Consider the following 16,474-nt stretch of genomic DNA (forward strand, 5'->3'; position numbering starts at 1 on the left):
TGGGTTTAGTTTCTCTTTTCAATACAAAGGTGATTTGCAGCTCACATTTTCTATAACCTGCAGAGGTCCGCAGAGGCAATAATTCTGTAGATCATCCTCAACTAGGCCTCCAGTTAAGAGTGTGTTTAATTGGAATGTACTGGCAAGACTACATTGCTGCAGGTGAGCGTTGTAGACATGCGAGCTGCTGGCAAAAGCAAAAGGCAAGTATTACCTCTATGTCTTAATTCAGCTTTTCCTTTGTCATCTGGCCCAGACCGTAGGAATTCACTTTCCCTAGGGTTTTGATTTCTGGAACCGATGGACGACATGTGTGTGGGGTCAAATAATTTATCCAAAGAATAAAGAGGCTTTTCTGTAAAACCAAGGAATAATCCACCACTCAGACTTCTTTGTTAACAATTTTCAAGTATTAGCAAACTGTCTAACATTCTTACAGCTCTGTTCTTGTTCTTAAATCCTTCTACCCTGCAATCTCAAGGTATATGCAAGCATAAAATATTTTACCCAGGGTACAGTAGAGTAATAAGGACATTCTAACAAGTTTTCTTCTGTCTTCCTGTGTAGCGATGACCTTTGATACTAATATATTCACCGCTTTCCTTCCAGGGTTGCCCCGATTTTAGACAAGGTGGATAAAAATCACTCTGTCTGGAACTGTTTTAACGCTTACTGCCCGATTCCTAAATCCTGCACTGGAACTGAGAACACTGTGGTTGAGCATGAGCCCAGCATGGAGGGATTAGAGAAAAAAAAATATCCAGCACCTCAAGGTAGTACTTGGCAGCTGCCGTTTCAGCCCTAGAGCTACAGCAGCTGCCACAGCCAAAGCAGCACTGCTTGGAACGGGCAAAATAAGGAAGATCTGCCTGAGCTGTTGATCTACTTCTCCTCCCCACCTTGTGGCTTGCCTGCATTTTTTAACTCTTCCTTTACACAGTGCAAATAGTTCTACCTGGAGAGTAATCTTGCGGATCCAGGAGAAAGACGATGTTTTCATCCCTATTACAGCCACAGAAACCTCCCCTCCCTTCCCCCCAGCCCCACCCCAACATTATGTTGTTAATTTAAAAATAAACCACATTATTATTTTTTTACATATATGCTCAGAAATCCTAGCAGAGGTGGATAGTACACAAAGATTATTTCATCAAATGTAAAAAGCACAGAGACTGTGCAAGCAATGAGCTATATGCTTTGGAAAAGATGAGAAAAAGCTGGAACATACAGTCTAGAACCAGCGCAGCAGCACTAAAGTAAATTCACATATTTAATTTTATATGAATCTGTTTTCATACCTTTCTTTTCCTCTAGTCTTTTCTAAGAAAAGGTTTAACTCTCCAGAGTGCCATTTCCGAGATGGTTTCCCATAATGCAAAAGGGAAAAGTCTATGAGCTTTCCAGCGTAAGCGAGCAGCCGATGTGCGTGAACAGAGCACTCAGTAAGCAGGTATTTCAGAGAGCTTAGATAAAGTGCTTAATACAATGCCCAAATACCACAACTCCCAGGGGGATCTTGAAGCCTGCTATGGAAAAGAGCCGATGGAAGAAAGTCAAAGACAGCCCAGGAATGTGACGTTTCCTTTTTGAACCTTTGTGTGAACCCGTCAGTCTGACGAAGTCAACTGCAAGAGGCAGCGTGTGCCAGTGGGGCATGGAAGGTAACAGCACTTGCTCGGGGTTATAACCTGCATTCCAGTAGCCCCGTGCTAATTCTGGGGCATTTCCACAGAGTCTTGGCTAATCATTTGCGTCAGAGCCAAGAGTAAGCACAGTATCATCATTTCCAAAATATTATTTTAAAGTCACACCTTTGCAGCTAAACAAAGTCTTTGTCTAATTATCTGAATGTACACAAGATCTGAGTGATATTAAATACTGGGAACACTGGCACTTCGGTTAGCACAAGCCTTAGGTTAGTGAACATGTTGTACACCCACCACATTTTTCACCTGAGCTTCTGACAGCTTTTGCTGACACAGCTGTCTCAGTCCCATTCTTGTTAGACAAACGGCTACACTTACACCAAGGCCAGCAGATGCCACACGAATCCTAACTAAACTTCACGTGACCCTACAACGCAGGTAAGGTTACCCCTGCTTTTTGAGAGGCAAACTGGGGTCTTGCCCGAGGTCACAAAGCAAGTCAGAGTGCCAGAAGGATTTAAGGTCTTACCTCCTCTCCCATTCCTGTGCTTCACTATTAAGCCATGCTCCTATCTAGTTACACGCGTCTCACTTTTCACTACAGTGTATCACTGTAGTGAACAGTTTTAGCAGTAAAACTTGCGTTATGATTTGAAATACCCTTCTTTGGATAAAGAGGCAGCTTTGGATAAAGAGAAAAGTAATTTCTTCAAAGAGACACTCCTGTCTTGCAAAGCAAGTGTTAAATCTCTCTAGCTGAAAGACTATTTATGGTCTGCACAGTTATTCTTTCAGGGTATGACATCATCCCTATCACATACATCGCTCAGAACACAGTAAATTATTCTCCCTGAAAATTCCTTTCATTACTCTCAGATTGTTAAACATCACCTAGTGGCAAATTGGTAACTGATGTCTGTTGTCTGCAATTGATTTGCATGCTTATTTCTTTTGTTACACACTGGGGTCTCTTACCTTTTGTGTCTACAATAGCACTAAAGATGTAAATATTTTAGGATGCAGGGAATAAATTACGCTAGTTTGTTTGCTTTTTTCTAAACCTGCATTTATTTACTTTTTAAAATCGGCTTTCTGTATTGCAAACCATACTCATTCACAGTTACGCATCCCCTGGTATTACTGCAGCTGCGAAATACAATTTTCTACCTAACCTTTGATGTGGGACTTCAGCCTTGTGTGCAGCCAACTTCCGCCAATAGCCACTCTCTCTGACTTTGTAAAGGAGCAACCTTTGGAAGCCAACGCTGTTTTATTCATTCCATATCCCTACTGCAACTAGTTGAACAGTATCAGTACGATCTGATGCCTCTGAAAGCAAAAGGTTTAATCAGAGCCCCTCATTCAGTCTTTGGGAGTATTCTTCAGAAAGACAATACAGGCTTAAAATTGATTTCTTGCAGGACCTCCAAGTGGCTGCTGTAAAGAATAAGGAGATGGCACTGGTACGAGTCCCACGAGGAGAATCACTTTAGCCTGAAGAATGCTGGAATTCCCAAAAGCTGAACAGTGATGAAAGCAATTACCTGAAAACATAGGCAATGTTTTGATGTTTTTGCTGTTGCCTTTCCTTCCTGGCATTTGGAGTTGTTTTTCTCTTAGTTCCATCAGTGAAGCCAGCATCTGCAGTTTGCTGCTGTCTACTCAGCTAAGCAAGTGGCAAGCTGGTTCATCGGCAAAGTTGCACTTTTTGTTGTGGTGGATCCGGCCCTTAATCTGAACAGTACTGTCTGTAATCAATCAAATAACCTCCAGGGCATTTCTCTTGTATATGGCAAGAGTTATTTACTTCCATATAAATCATGCTTTTTTGGCATGAAGCACACTTCTAACACCCAAACAGCGATGAACATCTTTGTCACACACCCAAACAGAGGAGGAAATGCCTCCCTTTCTGAATTTCTTCTAGGTATACTGTCAATCAACCACAATTTACATTTCTATTAAATTGGCAGATTTTCCTTCCCTCATATGTCCAATATATTTTTTTGTTTGGGCTCTCATAGTTGCTCACCTTGTTACATCCCAAACAATAGGCCCTGAAGTTTTGAATGAATCCTTTATTAGGATTGTTGTTCTAGAGGCACTTCCCTGGAAAGTTGACTGAATTTTTAGATGAATACAGACACAGAGGTGAAGAAAGGAAACATACAAAACTGATTATTTTTCTATTGGAAAACTAGTTTTCCTGCTGTTCTAGACAGATGGAGAGGAAAAAGATAGTACTTAATGAGGTGGGACATATTGTACTTCTTGACAGCACTGCTGAGCCAGAATACCATTTTTTAACATGAAAACCAATGCAGCAGATAATGTGCCTTGCAAACACAGCTTTAAAGTGAAAACCAATACACAAATCAACTCATCTCACCTAATTTTCTCATTGCAATGATAGACTAGTTTGGTTTTATTGCCTACATTTGTATTTATTACTGCTCCCTCTCCCTCCCTTTTCCTACCTCTTTTTTTCTCAAAAGAGAAAATACAGATGCTAGCAGAGTAGCCCTCAAGATAAAAAAGAAAAAAAAATGCAAAACCATGCACAATTTTCCATGAATCCTTTCAAAACATGCTGCTAAAAGAATATGGTCATGCGCTATAAACCTCATACCGAGCTCTGGTCAGTGTGGAACATTGTTTTACACCACGAGAATAGAAATGCTGTCCTAACTAAATAAAAACTAAAAAACTAAAAATCATCTGGAAAGAAAAAAAAAAAGGGGAAAAAAATGGCAGTTACCTAAAATGAGCTTGTGCTTTACGTATAACTTATTAATAGATATATAGTCAGACCATATCAATTCTACTGAGCAATTCCAGCCTGCAGGAAGCTTATTTTAGGCATGGGATTTGGGAAGCTCATTTTGAGCTTTGGAAAAGGCTCATCCAGAGCTGGTGCACTGGAAGAATACTGTTGACTGCAATGGATTTCAGAGGACCCCAATGGGTAACGGTTGGATACCTTTGGCTGTCAGCATCGGCGTTAACAAAAGCTGTGGTTTTCTATGCTTACTCACAGCTACACAGAAGCCATAGAAGCCAGAGTTACCTTGACTATTAGTGTTCATCAGCAGGTTGGAGTGTTTACTACCTGCGATGTACAATCCTTTCTCTCTCAGAAGTCCCAAAGGCTGTAAGACTCTCTTTCCAATTAAGGCCAAATCAGGCAACCCTTGGCAACAGCACTAGAAAACGTAGGTAGCTTTTGAAATTTCCCAAAGCCAACTCAGATTCTTCAAATGTAATTTTGAAATAATTCTAATTTAATTGTTGTCTTTTGCCTCAGAGTTTTTGTGCCTAAGTGTTTGAATTATCATTTTCAAGCCAAAACCTAAAAGCATTTAGCTGTAAGTAACAGTAGATGTTAATGTAAAAGCTAATGGAGATTTTGCTATCACTGAATAAGGCACAAAGGAAAGTAAGAGCCCCATAGAATTTACCATCTAAGGGCTCATTAAATTCAGCGGGACTACTTCCAAGATTAAATGAACACTTCTGAGCTAAGTATTTCTGAGATCAGTTTCATTTTGCAGACATAAGATACAAAATTGCCCCTTGAGACTGGGAGAATAATTCTGCATAACAGGAGGCATGTATTCACCCTTACTAAATAGCAAAACTTTAAGGATAGTAGGAGAGCCCTCTGGAGTGCTTTTTACATACGCTCACTCACACACACACTTCTATATATGTATATCAAAGTCTTATCTTTACATGTATATGTGTCTGTGTATGTGACTTCCAGTTATATAAATACATATTAAAGTCTCTCTATATTCATATGTATATTAAAATCCAATCTATCACTGCTGACTAGCATATATTGTAATATGAGAATACATGCGCTAACAAAGCAAGGGGCCGTTAGAAGACAGAAAGTCTTTCATACAGGTTGCAACTGCATTCTCATAAGACATTAGAGATCCCAATTCCAATCTTAGAGCCACATAATCTACTCGAGTATCATAGAATCATTGAATGTGTTGGGTTGGAAGGGACCTTTAAAGGTCATCTAGTCCAACCCCCCTGCAGTAAGCAGGGACATCTTTAACTAGATCAGAGTGAAGCAACTTCTCTTTCTGGAGGAATTCTAGTTCCCACTATGGTCAATGGAGAGTTTTTCTCTGCTTCCAAGAGGAATCAGCCCAGGCCTTGCTTCATCCAAACAGAAATCATTCAGACAAGACTATAGCGTCCCTGCTGATAAAGGAGTTGGGTCTTGTAATTACACATTTTAAAGTGCTGGATAATTCATAATCACCAATGAAGAAGAAAAAAAACAACCAAACAACAAACCCAACCCCCCAACCAAACCTGTTTCTTAAATGGATTGTTTCAGATGTAGCGAAATTCCCTCTTTCCAACCTACTGTACATTTTAAAATAACCAGTTAAGAGCTTTACAAAAGCACGAAAGTGGATATTGACCACTGCTTTGGGATTAGACGGGTGAACAGTCTGGCAAGATATAGGGAATTAAACCTATAAATTACAAGGGATTATTATCTGCAGGAAAACCCCTACATCTCACCACGCCATTCAAACAAGTTTCTGATATTAATATTGAGCGCCTACCACGTTTGGTTTTTCATTTGTTTTAACACTAAATTGGGATTTATGCAAACATTCCTAAAATAGGATGAACCTATTATATCTTTTTAAGTAGGAGACTGAAAACTGCCTACACGCCCACAAAATCATCTTTGTTCCATCAGTTAAAATTACATCCCATATTGCTCTCATTTAATCAAAAGCCAATCTTTTTAAGTTATTAAAAAGAACTGGCTTCTTAGCATTAGCTAATACCATCATTAAAAAAATAAACAAAAAAAATGAATAGCTCATCCAAAAATTTAGGCAAGTTTGAAAAGGAAAAAAATATTTTAATATAATTGGAATAGACTCCTTTCTCAAATATTGGCAATTTTTAACAAGCATTGGCACAGCGCACATTAAGAAAATCACTTAAGATTTCATGATGGTAAAAGTAAGATAGCATCAATATTTTAGATTTTGTAATATCTGTTTACAGTCAAGATTTTTTTTCTGAAGTGCTATAAATTGGCAATTGTTTATCTACAGTAATGGACCCAATTACTGCTTCCCCAGATTATGCAATGAGCATATTCAGTAACTGAGATAATTAAGCAATAAACATATACTTTGAGCTACAGCAAAGCCTTGCCAGCATTAATTCTGCTAAATCAGAAGACATGCACACATTGCAATGTCATTTATTTGCACTTCATTTTTAAGTACTTTGTCCTCCGCTGTTCACTTCTGTAATGCTAATGTACTATTGCTTTGAAAATAATTAAAATTATGGTCTGACCACATGCAGCTTGAAGAAATATGCGTGTGACCTTCAACACTACACAGAAACACATGCATGTCAGGCCACAAGGTTATGCAGCATTAGCTAAACCACTACACGCAAACTTACACACATTACAAGGTTAATATGCTAATCAAAATTTTGAAAGACATATTTTGATTGCACAAAGATGTGTACACCACAGGCTTACATTACAGATATTTAATTTTTTTAAAAAAACTCCCTCAAAATCTCTCTTCAAACACCATCATTTGTTCTCAGCCTTGAAACCTTTCAGGAATATTGTTAATTTCCATTAGTTTTTCATGCTTTTTTTTTGTGGGTCCAACACTTAAGTTGCCTCTGAAGGCCTAAGCCTCCTTAACTTTACTAAAGTCTGTGGGAGAACAAAAATGCTTCGCACCATCAAACTTGCATTATCTAGCATCTCTTAGAACTCACTAATTGGAAGAGACAGAACGTCACTGCAGATTAATGCACCTTCTTTCACTTTGAGCACCTGAGTTGAATCTAATCTGCACAAAAGAGACTAAAAATCAATCTAATCTGACAGTGGTGGAATTATTAAGTATAATTATAGGCATTCTCAGATCCCTAGCTGGAGAAGACAGATTCCTTGGAACCTTTCAGGAGAGGAATTTAAATATTTGTAGGGTTTTATTTTTAAACGAAAACCATACAGAAAACATTTTCTTTCAATCATAAAAGATGAAAGGTGATAAAGATAATATCTTCTGTTCATACCGGCCCTCAATATTTGCTACAGGAAACAACACACCCCCATGCCAGAAGTGTGTTGGAGGAAGGAAGGAATTGGGGGAAGGGAAAAACCTTGAAAAGTACTCAGATGAAACATTTTTAATTACACAAAAATGTGCATTACATTTTTAATGATGGGCTCCTCTCCATTAAAGGAGCAGGGATCTTAGCTTGCTCATACAATGAAATAATTAGCAAAATCCCTCATTTGCAAAGAGATGTATAAATCCACCTAATGCAAGCAAATAAGCTCAGTTCTTTTGCCAAACTCAGAGCAAAGGACATGACCAGGGGAGAATAACCCTGACTTGAAGCTACTTTTTCATCTTCCTGTCACTCAAGTTTGCTGAGCTGTATTCAACTACAAATTAGGGAATAAAAAGGACACCACAACAGGCTGACACACTTATTTTTTGTCAATATTCTCAGCAATATTATAACACTAAGCAGTGCTGAAAACGAATCTAGTTTGTTTAAGTACTAATCATGCCTACTGAAAAGCTTCACATGCATTCACAAATCTTTTTACTGTATAACTTGACATACTCAACAGCACACTGTTAACAAGGCTCTTCATCAAAATCTTTCTTCAAGCAGTAAAATGCACCCATTTATAATTCCAGTATTCCAAAAATGAAGACACAGATGATGAAGTCATTGTATTCTGAGCATTAAAAAGCCGAGCAAGTCTATGCATCAGAACCAGGAACGTAATACTGTGATTAAGCTAACAAATTTGTATTTTATGAAAAGAATAGTTTCCCATGTAAAAGAGAATCCCATTGTTTGCTGCTTTTGACATATTTTTATGTCCATAAGCACACAGAGAGTGGAAATCCAGTTCACACAATCCATCTGAATTTCTAGAAGGCTTAAGGAACCTAAGCATCTACCAAAAAATAACAAAGGTTCTGGCACAGATAGAGAACTTGTCAAAAAATAGGATATAATCACCTAAAAGAGTTAGGGAATTAAATAGTACTCACAGGGATCTGTCCTGAAACTTGTGCTGCTCATTGTATTTATAAGCAAGCTAGAAATGGGGTGTAGCAAGGAGGCAAAAGTTGCTGATGCTACTTCATTATTTAGGGTAGTGAAGGTGAGGGCTCATAATGAAGAGCTACATAAAGACCTTATGTGACTTAGAAATTAGGCAATAAACCAGCACAGGAAATTCAATATAGATAAACGTAAAAAGACACACAGGAGAATAAAGCTGTCCAAATTTCAAATATATAATGAGTCGACCAATATTACTCAGGAAGAGAGACCTTGAGGTCATGGCAGACAGATTATGGAAACATAAGCTAAGTGCTCAACAGCAGTCAAAACAAGAAAAATAATTATTGTGAAAGGAATTGAGAATAGAACAGAGAACATCTCTTTGCAACCTACAGAGTGCATGCATCTCAAATACTGTGTGCAGTTAGCTCCAGTCATCTCCAAGAATATACAGTAGAGGTGAAAGTGTTCTAAACGGGGCAACAAGGAGAATTCAAGCATCATCTTCCACATAAGAAATAGCTAATTAAGCTAGAACTCTTGAATCTAGAAACAGAAACGTTTAACACTGAAAAAGGTAAAGGTCTATAAAGTCTTTAGTGGCAATGGAGAAGGTGAGTCTTTAATGTATTGACAAAAAAAAAGAGCCAAAAAGCACCAAATGAAGCTAGAAGGGAGTCAGGTTCAAAACGAAGAGAAAGAGGTGGGTCTTCACACACGTGAGTCAGCTGCAAGAACTTCTAGTTGTGGGATACCATGAACACCAACGGCTCAGACTTGTTCAAGGGGCACCAGACAAATTCACAGAACTAGAATCTACCAAAAGCTACTAAATACAGAGAAACCATCTACAGAACAAGTATCATCCTGTGTAGTTGCCCTGTTTGTGCAGTCTTCCCCACACATCTGCTTTCAGCTCCCACTGAGGATGGTGTACTGGGTTAAACAGTCTGACCCCGTACGGCCAGTCTCACATTCTCACTTCTCTGTGTGAATGCACATGCCTTTTATGAATAACGACGGAATTGACAGAATCTCAGAAAACAGAACTGGAAAAATTCTTGAGAGGTCATCTAATCTACTCTCCTGTCTCTTGGTAGAATCAGATGTGCGTGATCTTTTGTGGCAGACGTCTAACCTGTTTTTCAAAACCTTCAAAAGCAAGTTATTCTAGTGCAAAGTTGGCCTTCTCTGGAAAAAAGCTCTTTGTAATAAAACCTGAATCTTCCTGGCTGCAAAGTTAAACCCTTTGTTTCTTCATTGTTACAGACACAGAGAGAGATGGTCCCTCCCCCCTAGCAGTGGCCTTTCATATCCTTGGACTTATCTACCAAAACCTAGAAAGAAAACCCAAGCCCTCTCAATTCCCCTCCCCCAATACCAAAATTCCTCTACATATTACCCACTTGAGTGCATCACAGAAAGTAACAAAAATATTCTTCTAGTAGGGTCATTACTAGTTCAAAAAACCCTGTGCGGAGTATGATTAGTGTATAAAGAATGGCCTGTACTGCTCAGGAAATTGAGTTCATCTACAATGGGCACAGAGAACAGTTCTTCCTTTTCTGCAGAAACCTGCTCCGTCCCCCTTTCTCCTCCTTATGCCACACACGTAACCCAAACTCTCAATCACTCTTCACAGATCACGCTTCCTAGACCTCAGAGCATCCTCTCATTCTCTTCAAGAAAGACAGGAAAGATCTGGGGAGAGTGCAGAAGTGTAATGCCCAAAGCTAGAGATAGCATTCAAATTGAGCCTAACCAAAGCTTTGACAAGTGAAAGGATTACAGCATGTGCCTCGCAGGCTTCCTGCTTGTGTGACGTGTGTGTTTCAAGGCACTGCAATACCACTGATTCATATCCAGCTCATAACTCACCCGGGATCTGCAATGCCTTCTACTGCAACTGGTATCCACTCATTTTTACCCCAGCCCCTGATTTATGTTGTTCCAATCATTTTTCATTTTTTTTTCAGTCTTGTAGAACACTTTTCCCCCCAAAAGAGAAGATCTTTTCACAAAAATTACACTGATGCTTAGCAGTATCAACCTGCTTCTCTTGGTCACCTCACATGGTCCCTACAGATTCCCCAGGGTCAACTGACCAGACTCTTACAGGTGACTGGCTGTAAAAATAAAGTATGAATTTGTGCTTGTCTGTGCTGATTTATTTATATTAAAAACCAAGCAAACAACAACTACCTTTTCTCTAAATTATAATTCTGTCTTCCAACTACCGTCTTCTCTTGGTGTGGTATCATCTGCAAATTTAGTTAGGGATGGGTTTTTTTGTCTATCCCATCATCTGGTTTGCACAGCAGCAATTCAGCAAAGGCTCTCACAGACGTTGGCTAAGACACTAGGTGCGATTTGACTAGTTCAGCACCCACCAGAGTGGTTTATCTAGCACCTCAATCCTTAGTTTGCATTTAAAAAAAAAAAAAAAAAGTGAGACTGACAAATAACCAAAGTCAAGATGTTATCAAGCAGATGTCACGTATTGGTTGCACTTTGCATCTTCACCTTCTGTTCTTTTTTTTTTTTTTTTTTTGCATGGAGAAAATAATACAGAGCAAAGCAGATAACATTCACAGGTGGCCCACTAACTCTTAGAGATACTGCTGGCAATATCAACTTACTTAAATTTATATCCTAATTACAATAAAAATACCACAACCTTAATCTACAAGCAAATGCAAAATTACTATAGAACAAAGTGCTATAGCACTAGAGGACTTGCTCTAACAAGCAGAGGTGCATGAGCTAATCCCTGTGAGCAATTTATTCACTGACTTCAACCCCTGTTCTGTTAATGAATTAAATGGGACATTTTTATTTCTTTGAATTCATTCTTTATTTAGATTTATTAATAAATTAATTATATGACCATGCTTAGTCTCCAGATTGCTCGCAAACTATTTGCCATCCCACCAAGATCTTGTGTTCATAAATCAGGTTACTTACTCAACTAATCCACATTTTTTCCAGTCTACAAACCTACAGCATTTTCAAGGTGGGTATTGCATTAAAGATTATGCAAATGTGTATCATGACATTTTTATCTTTCTCAGCTGTGCATTTTGGAAATCAAGAACTTGTTCACATGAATAACTGCAGAAAATATTCATCAGAATTTGAATGCAAACTAAATAGGGAAATTCTTAACCCATTTTGACTTTCAGAAAGATTAGATTAAATCTAATATGATAAATTAATTCATAGATCTTTTGAGACAGTGGGTAAATATGATAAATATTGGATATAAATAATTACCCGGGATATACAGGGGATCCATTACCCACACAATGGCATTACTTCCTTCCAGAGTGTATGCAAACAGAATAATGTTTAAAATCAAAGTCAAATACTACATGTCATAATTTTTTTCCATATAGAACTCTATTTTACCATAGAGTATTTAATCTGTATTTAACATAACATTTTGGATTAGATTTCTCTTGCCTACACAGTATTTTGGTTAAATGTGCCAGACACAGCATGCACACAATTTTTGGTGAGAAGTCCACATTTCAGGTGACACTACTGATAAATTTTAAGTGTGCTGCCAGCATAACTTTACCAAGTTAGTAGCAAAAAGTTCAAATATAGTACAACTAAAACACAAACAGAACATCACTTTGACTCCTCTCTTACTGCTCATTTCTGATGTGTCAAATTGATCACATTTTAAAATAAACTTCGAGAAGGAAGGCTACAAAAAATGGCACAAAAGGCATTTCTAAAGACCTTGCTTCTCTTTTTGTGTTAAGAAGAATATAAAAATGGCTTTTTCAAAACTTCTAACAGGAAGATTGCATTGAAAGTTAGATATTTGATGTGTGCAGTAAAAAGGCCTTTAATATTACAAAAGTACTCTCCTTAATCCAAAGTTCAAATACCTATTTTAAAGGCATTTAGCATTATATTTAAACAAAGCTACTGCAATGCCTGCAGCTGCAAATTGCAGGGAACAAATGCAAATCACAAGAGTTCACACTGCAGGCTCTGAAAAGTCATCAAAGCCTCCAAGTACTTTTAAAGAATAACATACAAAATGCCACCAGACCTCACAAGCTACCCTGCAGGAATCCATTGCTTTTCACCTGATAGAGCGGTGAAGCTAAGAACTTCAATCCTTTCTTTTACTAGAAACTCTATAAAAATGCAAATGACACCCAGTAGACACATACACAAATAAAAGAAAAAAAAAAGTTGTGGTTTTTTTTTTAAATAAAACTTAAGTCTTTTTAAAGAGTTTAAAACTTAAAAATTATAGCACAAATTTTATCTGTGTGATGCTGCTAAAGATGGATAAATTAACAGAAAAGTTGTCTAATACTGGAAATTGTAATGGCACAAATTACTAGTAACCATCACTAGGAGTTACTTCTCAACTGCTACAACCTCCTACATTGAGTTCAACCTACCATCCTACCTATTAACCTACCTACCATCTACTTTGCATATATGAAAACAAATGCAGAAAGAGGTTATGCAAGAATTTTAAAACCTTCATTTTAATTCAGTGATATACAGAAGGATTATGTATATTCTCTCACACCATGTTAGATACCTAACAATCATATAAACTTCAATATGGCCAATGAGTAAAGCCACAGACAATTTCGTTTTTAACCCCTCCATTTTTCTGGTAGTACAGAAGTAAGAATAGTGGGAATGTTGAAAGTTAAACATCCAGGTGGGATGTAAATTAGGTACTGAAAGAGATTTAATTTCAAAGCTTGGAACAGTAAAAAATCACAGTTGCAGAGACTGGCCTTTTTCTTTTGATGGAGCAGAAGAGTACCAAGGCCTTTGCTCCCACACATGAACATGGCAGTCGGAGGATGTCCCACCACCACTAGTCCCTCTGCTGGGCTAGTTCACCTGTACTGGTAGGAAGGGAGCTGGCATAACTCTATACTCACTAGGAAGCCGTTCCTGGGGCTGGGGCAGGGAGCAGCTCTGACAGAGCATATGCTGCCCCAATCACTTCCGCCTGCGGATCTTCTCCATCTGCTGCCCCTGCACTTCCAGATACACATTACTGACATTCGTAATGGTAGGTCATCCTTCTCCATTTCAGGTCAGTCCTTGCTGTCTTGGCAGCTGATGTCATGCCTCACAGCCCACAGCAGACTCGCCTGCAAGGCAGGGTCCTTCCAGGACCCCCACGGCTCACGGGTGCAGCCTGTGGAAGGGCAGAGCGTGGCTACCAGGGGCCTCGCTCTCTCTACTCTGCTTTATCCTAGCTCATGCTAAAGATCTTTCTGCTGGTTTTCCAAATGTTTTCTTCTTTCATAGCTTTCTTCCTCTATTAAGAAAAAAAAATTAATCTTAAATTATCCTCATCATGAGGTACCCGCCACCCTTCATGTGCCTCAACAGCTTCACGCTGGATTAATCCCTGCTGCGCTGACTATCATTAGTGGTCAATTTTCACCCAGTCAAAGGGTGAAAAAAACACCCAAACAACAAAATCAAACCCCCACCTCACAAACCTGGAATAGGAGCCTGAGATCATCTTCCCTGTTTCAGGAAGCTCCTACATTTTTCCTCACATATTATCAAGAAAAGTACAAGGAACCTTTCCAGTTCATTGAGGCTATTACTAACAGGCAGGTGGATGACTGCTCACATCAAAGAGCATGCAGGGTTATTGCTGAGCTGTATTTAATTTTCTTATTAGTGAGGCAGCATATAAAAAATAGACCTTGCAGTACTAGTGAGGGAAACGGTATTCACCTCGAGCTGGGTTCAAAATGAACAGCAGGATGAGCCACGTCACACCAAGCCAGACTAGCAATTGCAATTTGCACTTCTTCAGGCGAGCCCTCGTCCATATGACAAAGCAACTGCTCATTTAAGTCTGTAACCGGAACCTAGCAAGATACATATTGCACTTATTCACCAGAACACCACCTCTTAATTTTCAGCAGGGCTGGGTGTGGACAGCCACTCAAGGAGAAGGGAGAAAGCAGCCTTGCAACTCCACAGTCCTTCCCACATCCTAATTCTATTACTCATCCCCTGCGGACACTCTCAACGTTTACATTGCCATTATTGCTATTTTCCAATGAGTTGTAGGCCTTCTGGGACTGCGAAGCATTTGGTACAGTGTAAAATTACATTGTACTTAATACTGCTGCGATACACGTGGGACTTCTGGCTTTGTTTTTAGTAAACGGATTGATAAAAATGGGCACAGATAAGAAAATGCCTGGCTAAGTGCTATTTAAAAACTTTCACTGATGCAGCACGTTAATTCTCTGCGTGATTCACATGCAACATCTACTCTGCAGTAGCATTAAAGATGCTCCTCTCAGTAAAAACTTTCCTATGATAAGGTATGCTTGCTTTTTAATTGGGCACGCCTGGGAGCTAAGCACACAGCGTGTGTGTGGGAAAGAGATGGGACCCAGCCCTGGGAACGAAAAAAGTCTGACTAAGACAAGATCAACGATTTGAGCACACAGCAAAGCAGATCTGGCTTTGTCAGGGGACATGATTCCCCTGCCATTCCCAGTGCCCCTGCTTATTTAAACTCAGGTCATTATCTTGAGCATGCAATGGGAGGCTGTCATCTGAAGTGAGAAGAAATACATACTGCATAGCATACATCAGCCTAAAACAATCACTAAGGGCAAAGACAATCACGTTTACCAGCCTCCTCTGCAGTGCTGCTGGGCAGCCTGTACGCCCAGACAGAAAGATAGCAACTACGGTTGGGAAGAAGATGGGGCTTGGACGTTTGTACAAGGCCTTGCTTATACCTCTGAAAAGCAAATCTTGTCCTGCTTTTCTGCCACATACACAGGTGCCTGGAACACAGCCTGGAAGTCCAGGCTTTTGTCCTCAACTCTCTTTCAGGCCACCTTCAAAGCTTTTGTTTTACACAGCACAGCCTGGCACCCCTACTGTGACCAAGCTCAGTCCTCATTACAGCACCGTCTATAAATGTGACCTAATTTTTATGCCTGAATATCAACTTCTTGGACCTCTGCCTCTCCACAAGGCATGTGCTAGGGCAGGATCCCATACAGCTGCAGCTAGAAACCTAGTAGTCAGGCATTACATAGAGGTAACTCAAACAAATATGGTAATAATTTGACCGGTATGTTGAATGTAGGTGCATGCAAGCATAAAGAAGCTAAAAACAGTTTTACCAGCCATCAAGCAGCCTGAGAACTTTTTGCAACTCCGTTATTACCACCAGCCAGTTTGCTGGGGTAGGGTACGAAACAGCACAGACAGTAAGAGGACGGCGACAACACTCTGGAGCCCAGTCCGAATCACCACAAATCTATTCTAAAGCAGTGCAAAATTACTCCGGATTCCAATGAGAGGAAAAATTGCTGGACCAGTTCCCTAGCCATGTCAAAACAGGGCAGAAGCAACCAAATCTGTAACAGTATTAATTACCCAGGAAGACATTCACTAGCAGTTATCTGTAGCCATATTTTGAAATCTTTAATGACAACTGTAATTACTTGCAACTTGCATTTAAAAAGATTATACAGTTTAAGCGTGGACAATATCACAGAACACTTATCAGTAGGCCTCACAGAGCTCATGATCTTAGAGCTGAAGGGAGCGATTAAAACCAGCTGCATGTTTTATCAAGGCAACTGGAAAAAGCTGACACACTTGAGACTCACAGACCCTTCTTGTGGTCTGAAAGCATTTTGCATAAACTTTACCTCATTTTGGGCAGG

This window comes from Chroicocephalus ridibundus, chromosome 2, assembly GCF_963924245.1.
Source record: "Chroicocephalus ridibundus chromosome 2, bChrRid1.1, whole genome shotgun sequence".
NCBI lineage: Eukaryota > Metazoa > Chordata > Aves > Charadriiformes > Laridae > Chroicocephalus > Chroicocephalus ridibundus.